The following is a 10,192-nucleotide window of genomic DNA, read 5'->3' on the forward strand; positions in this document are numbered from 1 at the left end:
GTATGTTAGCCAGTGACTAACAGAAGAAAAGATGTCTTGTTTTAGATTGTTGGACAAGAGTAAAGAGATTTATCTTCTCAGACTAAGTAATACCAAATCCAAATTTCAGAAATCAATTAACTATTCAGAGAGGAATACCACAAGGGGGCAGGTGAATCCAGGCTAGGTCCTAGGTGAGAGGGTCTCAGTTTTAGGAATTCTGGTCAAAGGAGGGGAAGGATGAAATGAAAACCAGAAACAACTCTAAAGAGAATATTTCTCCAGGAACTTTAGCATTGTGTCTGTGTCATCCAAATAAAATTTTATTTAAAATACGTCCAGATACATTTTCTTATCATATACCAAAAAATGAATTAAAGAAACCAAGCCAATGTAGTCACACATTGCAAGTGCCTGCTGTATATACAAAGGCCAATAGCATGCTTTTAAGAAGAGAAAAGTTATACACAAACTGAGAAGAAATCCAAAATTTACTACAGAGCAATTAGGGTATTCTTTGAAAATAAATTACAACCAGAGAAAATCTATCAAATTCTTAAAAAGATATGAAAAGAAACTTTTGCCTCCAGGTGATCTGAATGATCAACAATTTCATAACAGAGGCATAAACTTTGAATAATAGAGTTTTTTTCCCCATAGAAAAATTGAGATATTAATTTCAGACATTTTAGGAAAAATAAAAGCTGCTGCTTAAAAGAATCTGCTTTGATTTTCATGAGAAACTAAACTTAGTATACCAATAGGAAGCAAAATTAACAGAAAACTAGTTCTCCTAAACAAATATTTTTAAATTGACACTAGACATCTCCCATGAGAATGTCAATGACAATATCATCAGTCACCAACATATATACATATATATATGTACCTTATATGCAAAGTAGCCAGGATTAATTCTACTTGATAAAACTGGAACCTTTTACTAATAGTCTCCCTTTTATACTTCACATTTAGTTATTTGGTGGGGGTAGGTAGTAGATTATTTTATCTTTTACAGATTAGTAAAATGAAATGCATAGATGATTGTAGCATAAAATATAATATATAGCATAAAAGACTGTAATATATAACAGAGTATAAAGTATACAAGATTTGTCTCGTAACTGGTAGATTTGTTTAGTTTCCGATAGCAATTAGAATCTTTGAAGTGAGCTTTTAAGTAGCTTCTCTTATTTATGATAAAATTAACTTTATATTTAGGCCTTCACAGTAATTTTTTATAGTAACATGGTAGAAGTCACTTCTTCTATTACAAATCTATTGACTGATGAAGTCATCTCCTAATAGACTTTAGGGAAATCTAGGTGTTAGAACCTGGGGGGCCAAGTTGAGTAATCTTTCTGTTATGATTTATTTGGTTTTGTCCTACCATAGAACTTAACACTGGCCAAAATATTATTAAGCTTATTTTTAAAGCAAAGCTAGCAAAGCTCTGGACTCAAATATAAGTTTTTATGTCACCTTAACAAAGTCTATTTTTTCTCAAATTCAGTCATTCTTCTCTTTGTGTGTATATACACATATACATAACACATGCTCATACACATAAACGCATAAACACACGTACATACATGATGCAATCTGTTGGTGATAGTTTAGGTTATCCTTTCTTCTCTTTTCAGTCTGTCAATTAGCTTCCTCTTCCTTGTCTGTCTTCATCCTAATTGCAGGGTCCTCAGAGGTTTTGTCACCTGAAGGACATGAAAGCAGCTTCTGCAATACTTAAAAATAATAATGCTTTGATTTGTCAATGTGAGAAGTTGGGTGGCTTTTAAAAGCTGACCAGTCAGGGCTATTTGCACATAGTAGACATTCAATAAATATTTGTTGATTTGATTTATTCTAGGGTAAAGACTGGGTTACAACTCTTTTTTTTTTCTTCACTGATATGCTATGATTTAGCCTGTGTACAAATGAGTTTATGAGTAAACATTAATGGTCATGGTCACTGAAGATGTTTTAGAGGGAAAAAAATTCTAGATCTGCAGGAGTTAGGAATAGCAATGATGGGAGTATGTTTAATAAAATACTCCAAGTAGTTATAGAATAGATGATAGACACCATAAGATAGGTTCTAACTGAACTGCATTCTGACAAATTATTTGAAAACAAAGTAGCTACTTCATCATTTTTGAATCAATCACATGTTGAGGGTTTAAAATTTTGACTCCATACAATAAAGCAAAGGACCTTTCCATTAAAAAAATTAGGGATAGTATTTTGGTGATGAAAATTAAGGCATATTAAAGCTGTGTAATATTTTCTTTGGTATATTCTCCTTTGTGAGAATCACAAAAGTGTTTATGCATGTTTTATTGACAACTGAGAGGTTGTATAATATAAAATGAGAATATTTCTCAAATTTCAAGTAACTTTTAAAGAGTTAAACTCTCTACTCCTAACCTTCAAAGAGCATAATTGATTTCCTTTTCTTGTCACTAACAGCAAAAACTGTTTCTGAGCTTACAAAATGTTAATTTTGGCTCAAGGCAAACATACAACAGCAAGGTTTATGATAAAATCTGTCAAAACATTAACCATGATGGCACAAGCTTCAGCTCTTACCAGAAACAGGGAAGCAGAAGTTTAGGAATGGACACACAGTTGTACATCTAGCTCTGAAAATGCCTGCTTGTGTCACGTTATGAAAGTTATTCAACTCCTTTTTTCTCATTTCTAATGTCAAAGTTCTATAAGGTGATTATCTGTTTTAATTAACTGGTTTCAAAGAGATGGGAGATCCTAGGATTAAAGATATAAATCTAAGTAAAAATTTACTAGCTAAGAGGACTTCAGATGTTCAAGACAAAAGCCAAGATTCTATAGCATTTTCACTTCTTGTCTGATGAGTTTCATGAAAATTAAGTCTTAACATAAGTAGTATCTTACCCTTTTTGCTATTTTAAGACAAAGATGATTCATTTGGCTATGTACCAGCATTTGAGCACTATAAATTTTTAGTTTTCAACATGGTAGACAATGTTGGTAGTTTGGGTTTACTATTCCTTGGTGAGGAAAGAAGCTGTTATTTCCTAGAAAATTATGAACAAAACACTGTTATCAAAAGTGAGCCTCTCTGCTGACAGCCAATTATAACCAAGACAGTTAACTTTGCGTGTGAGGTATATACAAGAAACAATTTTAGAGAAGGGCATATTGTCTTGAAAAATGTAATTTGATTAGACACAGCTAGCAAAGATTTATGAAAGTCTTCTTTAGGGAACTCAAAGGTTTTCTTAGTGTTAACATCATGGTCATACAAGTAGTATGCAGTGAATATTCTATGCTTAAGCATTTCCAAAAGCCTTTGATATAATTAACTTATTTATTGAAGAAAGGTAGGTATTTTTTAAGCTTTAGGATCTTCACTCAACAACGTTCATGATGAAAATTGGTGGAGGCTAGAGATAAAATAAAATTAGTAACTAAATATAAATTTTTGAAGCTCTAGCTTGGTGGGTAATGTTTACACACAATTTAGTCTTGCTCTCAAAACTGTATCTTAGAATAGGGCTTAGGTATTGAAAGAATAATAAAGAGCCAGAAAATAAAATCTCAGGAAAATTTAACAAAATACTTGGAATTCAGAAGACTTCAGTTACTTTTAGGAAATAAGGAATTATTGAATTTGAAATCATGATTTAAGTAGCTTGAAGCAATATCAGAAAGCATCTAAGAATGCCCTGGTTTATACATTGCTTGCCTTCTCCTTCTTTTTGCATTCTAACATACTTGGTTCCAGAAAACAACTTAGTTATTACTGTTCAAAAAAGATTTAAATGACCTTGCTTGTGGTCTGGAAATTTTGTGTAAACATCGCAAGACAACAAAACCCCATCTTCAATTTCTCATGGAGTGAAATTTCAAATTGTGGATTGTATGGGACCAAAATTGAATGGTAATGCAAGAAATTCTGATTAAAAAACAAATCTAACCAAATAAAACGAATACCCCCTCCACCCCCAAAACTCTTCACTTTAAACTGATTATGATTAAAAGTTAAAATTTTCAGGTAAACCCGATGTTTCACCTGGTAATGGGCTAGGTGCTAGATAATTTGACACAACAGTATATTTTATCAGCACTATTTTTTTAAAAAGGTGCTCAAATCTTAATTTTCCATTGCATGTATTTTTTAGAAAGACAGATTACACAGATGTTTATAAAAACAAAAACATAGTTTGAAAATTTAGCCTTCATTATCAACAAAAATGATTAAGTATTTACCTGTGCAAAGAAATATAAGACTGAATTTTTGACCTCCAGAAGCTATATGGTAATGGGAGATAGTACAGGGATAATGAACCAAGAAGAAACTTATTAACTGCCCTAATAGAGATGAAGGAAGACCTATAAATCATACAGAAAAGAGATTCACTTCTACTTGGTGGTGGGGTAGAAGCGGGGAATTAGGGAAAGCTTCGTTAGGGGTTGGTATAAAAGTGTTCTTGAAAGATAAATTAGGTTAAACTTGTGAAGGTGATTTTGACTGAGTAGAGGACTAAAAATGGCAAATGAATTAAATAATAAAAATACAGAGTAGGAACTAGAATGGAGAGGAGCACAGGGTCTAAGGTATTAGTATGAATGAGTCACTTTCATTAGTTTTCTTGCTATCCAAAGAAAAACAAAATAACATATCAAAACTTCAAAGTATGATTTGGGCCATTAGTTCTTTTAGAAAATCCAAAAATGGGTCCAGAAAACTTTCCTAAAACCTAAAAAAAAAAAAATAAAAAGCACACACATGCACACTTCATTCTTTGATTCCAGAAATGATAAAACCAGTTTGTCTTATTGCAACTTAAAGACAATAATATCTGTAATATTTAGACTTACAGTACACAGGGTAGCTATAATGCTTGAAAAAGTTGTTACAATTTTTATAAAAGAAGAAATAAGTAATTATATGATATGCTTGAGGTCTTCACTGAAAGGAAATTTCTGATTTCAAGATTGTCTTCACTTCTATTTCACAAACAAGATTACATATTCACGTTCATCTGTCATTAAATAAAAGCATGTAATTACTCTTTGTAGTGTGACCACAACTTAAGAAAATAAGATGCAAAAAGCAAATCTAATTTTGTAAAATGGGAAGACTATGATGTAAGACATTACTAATTAGTGTGCATACACATTCAAGTAGAGTAATTCTTCAAAGCAATAACACTGAGACATTTTTGTAAAATTATTATATTGCTGTTCAAACTATATTTGAATTTTCGCTTCCAGAATTATCTTCAGAACTTGTTTTTAAGTTGGAAAAAAATTCAGTCACCTGGCTTTTGTTTCAAAAAAGTATGCTTAGAAGCAAAATGAAGCTTACAGATTTAAAATCAAACCTGTCTTTAAGAAGCCAATGTGTACATAATCTATATAGTTTGAGAAACATTCTTTGTGACATTACAGGAGGATATCCCTAAGCAACAAAAACTGTTGGCATGGAAGAAAAGTCCACATGAGACAAAGTCTATTTGACTGCTGCATTTGGCAGCTCTTACCTTTGCAAATATTATGTAATTTTGGCTTCTCAATTTTATGCAAAGTTTCTAAGTTTTAAAATAAGCATACATTTTGAAACTTCCATTTTTTTTCTTTAAAATAAAAAGCCACTTCTTAATTTAAGCTTTCTTAGATGCTACCTTGGTTTATTTTTATTCTTTCATATATATCATAAAGGCTACTTTTGGGCGCGGTTCAGTTGGAATAGACAGGCAGCAGCATCTTACTTTCCTAAAGACATAGCCGATGGTTTTATTTATAATGCCAGAAATGTTGACTGCTGCTGTTTTCGAAGTCTTACCTTACATGGAACCAGTGTTAAAAGTTCGTTAGCTAGAGCTTAACAACACAATGGCTGAAGGAATGGAGTTACCACACAAGTGTTTAAATTCCATGCCGGATCCCTAGCTACAACAGAGAAGAAAGTTCAAACAACAAAAACAGAGCTGCAAGGTCTGAACTTGTGTGTCACGGATACCTCTTACTCATCACCAGGCAGCTCTTATTCAGGGCAACCAAGCCCTCCCAAGCAACATGGTTAATTGAATAAGGATTCTGAACCTTTTGGCTGCAGATAAACCAAAGTGGCACATGGCTCATAACTCAAACCTTTCATTTTAGGCAGCTGTTAGTTTTCTTGCCCAGGCTAATTTGGATTATTCAATCATTTTCTTTTCTTTAATGAAAAACTGCTTGTAGTTACTGGTGGGGACAAAGAGCTGCAATTATGGATCTTGGAAGGTAAATTTATTACCTACTCATTTTAATCATGTATACAAGTGATACTAAATTCAGAACATTTTATTAGCAGTATAATTATACCTGTGGATGTATGTGTGTAAATTTAATAACATTCAGCCCTGGCTACTGTTTCTTACTACAAAGGACCTGGAACCTCTCATAGTGAACAACTAAAAATATTGTACAGAAAATGAGAAACATCTTCTTAAATGCATCATTACATTGGCAAGTAGGTAAGGAATACAGAGAGTAAATCTAAGTACAACTGGGAACCCTTAATGGTATGTGAAGCATGAAGGGCAAAGTTTTTACCTTGAGAGCATTTGACTTATGATCGAGGTGAGGTTGAGCTCTGGTTTTCCATGGTCTCCTAAAGGAGCAGGGGACAAAGTCCAGGGCCCACACACGAAGAGAAATCTTAAACTCAGACGATGAATGGAAGATAAAAAAATATCCCTTATGAATTTTATAAACACAAGCTAGCCTTCATATAAATTATCATCCCAAATTATTATTTAAGCAGCCCAATAAAATTCAAATTAAGGTCTTAAAGTATGCTAAGGCCTATACTTATTCCCAGGCAGAAGCAAATGCAAAGCCTCTATGAAGGAATCTATCTTCAATTAAGGCCTGAAAACTCCCATAGGAACTAATTCTAAGACATGTAAGCTCATATTCACGAATCAGTAAACATCAAAAGAAAAGAGGCAAGTTAAATGTAGCTAGCAGAAACATTAAAATTGGAGCAATAAATATTTGAGATTGTAAAATAGTCAGAAGTATAGAATTGTTGTTCTTGTTTAGTTGCTAAGTTGTGTCTGAGCCTTTTGTGATCACATGGACTGCAGCCGTCCAGGCTCCTTTGTCCATGCAGTTCTCCAGGCAAGAATCCTGGAGTGGGTTGCCATTTCCTTCTTCAGAGGATCCTCCCAACCCAGGGATTGAACCCATGTATCCTCCATTGGCAGGTGGATTCTTTACCACTGACCCACTAGGGAAGCCCTAAGTATAGAATAAGCATGTTTAAAATGTACAAAAAAATTAAAAAGGGGTTGAAAATACGAGACAGAAACAAGAGACCACAAGAATGGTCAAACAGATTTGGGGATGAACAAAATATAACTTCCTGAAATGAAAAATAACAAAAATTAAAAACGCACTGGAATTCTGCTTCCAGACAGAACAGAGTCATTTGTGGCAGATCAATGCTTTGCAAGAACAACTAGTAAAGCTGGATGAAATGGAAAACATATTTGTTTAAAAGTATCAGAAGGGCTGAAACAAAGACAGCGAGAGGAACCAAGACTCCAGAGGTGAGAGCTGAGAGGCAAACTAACGGTCTGCAGCCGCTCTTCCCCAGAAGCATTTGCTGGTGCTGGGTTTGTCCTGGCAGGAGGCTGCTGTTAGAGACAAGAAACCAGCAGAACTTTCAGCAACCTTTCAGGGTTGGAGCAAGAGACCTAGAAAACCAAAGGGGCCTGAGACACATGCCTTGTTGTTGCTTAGTTGCTAAGTCGGGCCTGACTCTCTGCAGCCCCATGGACAACAGCATGCCAGGCTTCCCTGTCCTTCCCTATCTGCTGGAGCTCGCTCAAACTCATGTCCCTTGAGTCGGTGATGCCATCCAACTATCTCATTTTCTGTTGCCCCATTCTCCTCCTGCCCTCAATCTTTCCCAGCATCAGAATCTTTTCTAATAAGTTTGCTCTTTGCATTAGGTGGCCAAAGTATTGGAGTGTTATGCCTAGTTTCCCCTTCAAAGTATTTGGTAAATTCTGGGCTCTCCTAGGTGGAAGATTAAAAAAGAACATGTAAGAAAATCTAAAGGACTCAAGTGAAGATATTACTTTCACCATTGAAAGCCTAGTGAGCTACTCCATAGGAAAAGAGGCAAACTAGAGAAAACTGAGCCTTATTCAAACTGCAACTCAGCTTCAACTCAGCATACCTGACTGGATTAAGGCAGACGTCCACTCAATCTTTCCAATAGAGGAAAGATGAAGCTCTCTCTAGTGGAAAGCAAAAGTACCTGGCAGGCTCAGGATGTCTTATATTAAATCAACAATTAATAGGCATGCCAAGAGAGGACCATGCATCTAGACACCTAGAAACAAAACAGATATTAAGGACCCAGGGGTGATTCAGATATTGGAGTTAATAGGTATGGACTTCTAATTACTAATTTATAGAAACTAAGTTACTATAGTTTCTTATAGTTATAAGCAAAGGGGAGACAATATATTTAGAAAGATGAGTATTTCACCAGAGAATTGAAATGCACCAAAAACACCAAGAGGAAGTCTGTAAATTAAAAAACACAAAATCTGAAATTAAGAATTGAATAGATGGCTTTAACAGCAGGAAACAGGATTAGTGAAATAAAAGACAGGTAATTTTGAAAATTTAAAACTAATGCACATAAAAAAAAAAGGAAAACACAGAAGAGATATGTGGGAACAGTGAAAACATGTATCTAGTTGGAGTCACAAAAGGAAGGAGAAAAAGATATTAAGCAAAGATTTCCTAAAATTGACAACAGATATGAAGTCAGAGATTTAACAGGTCTACAAACTCAAGCAAAGAACATAAAAAAAAAAAAAACCTGCCAAACAAAATAAACAACCCTCCCTGCAAAACCCAACAACGAAAAAGATCTAAAAAACAGTCAGAGAAAATAGACATTTTACTTTCAGAAGAACGTTAAGACTGGATGGTTGATTTCTCAACAGGGGTGAGGGAAGCTAGACATTAAGAGGATGACATTTTAGAAAGAGATATAGGAGGACTTATACTTCTGGTTGTGATGGAATAATAGGGATCGTGTTTACCCTCTCCACCTTAAAAAAAAAGCAAACGACCAAACGACCAACTAACCAACCAACCAACCAAACAAACAAAAAACAAAAGAAAAATCCCCAAACAAACCAAAACCTCAAAATGAAACAAAAAGACCCACCAAAAGGAAAACGACAAAAACAGGTGGAAATACATGAATCAGTGTCTTTGTACTTGGGACAACAGGCAAACAGGACAGGGATCCCAGAGGAAAGGGGAAGAAATGGAGGCTACGATGATTCCAGCGAATCTCAAGGTGAGTTTACGGAGCAGAGTGCAGGAGGAGGACCAAAACAGAGTCTGGGAGCTTCCCTGAATTGAGAACATAGAGTTGAGAACTGGGGGAGGTCAGGGAGATTAGAATTTGCAGTCAGAGTACTAGAGAGGGTAGATTCTGGAACAAAAATTGCTGTACAGAAAGAGTGAGAACAAGTGGGCTCAGAAGAGCTACAGAACATTCCTTGAGTCTTACTCTGAGTATGGACCAGCAGACCTGTGTAAGTAAACTACCAAGGCTAAGGTTAGAACTTTAGAGAGGTGCAGGAAGAACAACGACCAAAACTCACACACAGGTGTGACTAGTCAGAGCAGAGCCAACTCATACTGCACAGGGTATCAGGTATTCAGAAGGGCATTGCCTAAACTGAGGGGGAGAATGAGCCCTAGACTTAAGGTTCTCTGGTCCTACCTACTGAAGCTTAAAACCTACTAGCAAGGATCAAAACTGTTTCCAAACAACGTAACTGCATCCCTGAACACACTTCAAAATTTTTGATGAAAAACAAAAATATCTAACACCCAACAAGATAAAATTTACAATGACTTGAGTCCAAAACAAGTTATCAAGCATACAAAGCAGAAAAATACAACTCATGATTGTACAGCACAGGGAAATAGCTATTATTTTGTGTTAACTTTAAATGGAATATAATCTATAAAATATTGAACCACTATGAAGTGCACCTGAAACTAATATAATATTGTAAATCAACTATCAGTTCAGTTTAGTTGCTCAGTCGTGTCTGACTCTTTGTGACCCCATGGACTGCAGCATACCAGGTTTCCCTGTCTATCACCAACTCGCAGAATTTGCTCAAACTCCATGTCCATT

General features: G+C 35.0%; 1 long non-coding RNA gene across 1 annotated transcript; it reads right to left on the reverse strand.

The window, feature by feature from the left end:
• Positions 1-275: 275 nt before the first annotated feature.
• On the reverse strand, positions 276-9,983 carry LOC120875064. Its single transcript, XR_005723801.1, has 4 exons — positions 6,559-9,983; positions 4,840-5,003; positions 2,890-3,032; positions 276-1,721 (listed from the first exon to the last, which is right to left on the reverse strand). It is a non-coding gene; the product is annotated as an uncharacterized LOC120875064 (long non-coding RNA).
• Between the last annotated feature and the right edge of the window lie 209 nt (positions 9,984-10,192).

The sequence above is a fragment of the Oryx dammah genome, unplaced genomic scaffold (genome assembly GCF_014754425.2).
Source record: "Oryx dammah isolate SB20612 unplaced genomic scaffold, SCBI_Odam_1.1 HiC_scaffold_16, whole genome shotgun sequence".
Classification (NCBI taxonomy): domain Eukaryota; kingdom Metazoa; phylum Chordata; class Mammalia; order Artiodactyla; family Bovidae; genus Oryx; species Oryx dammah.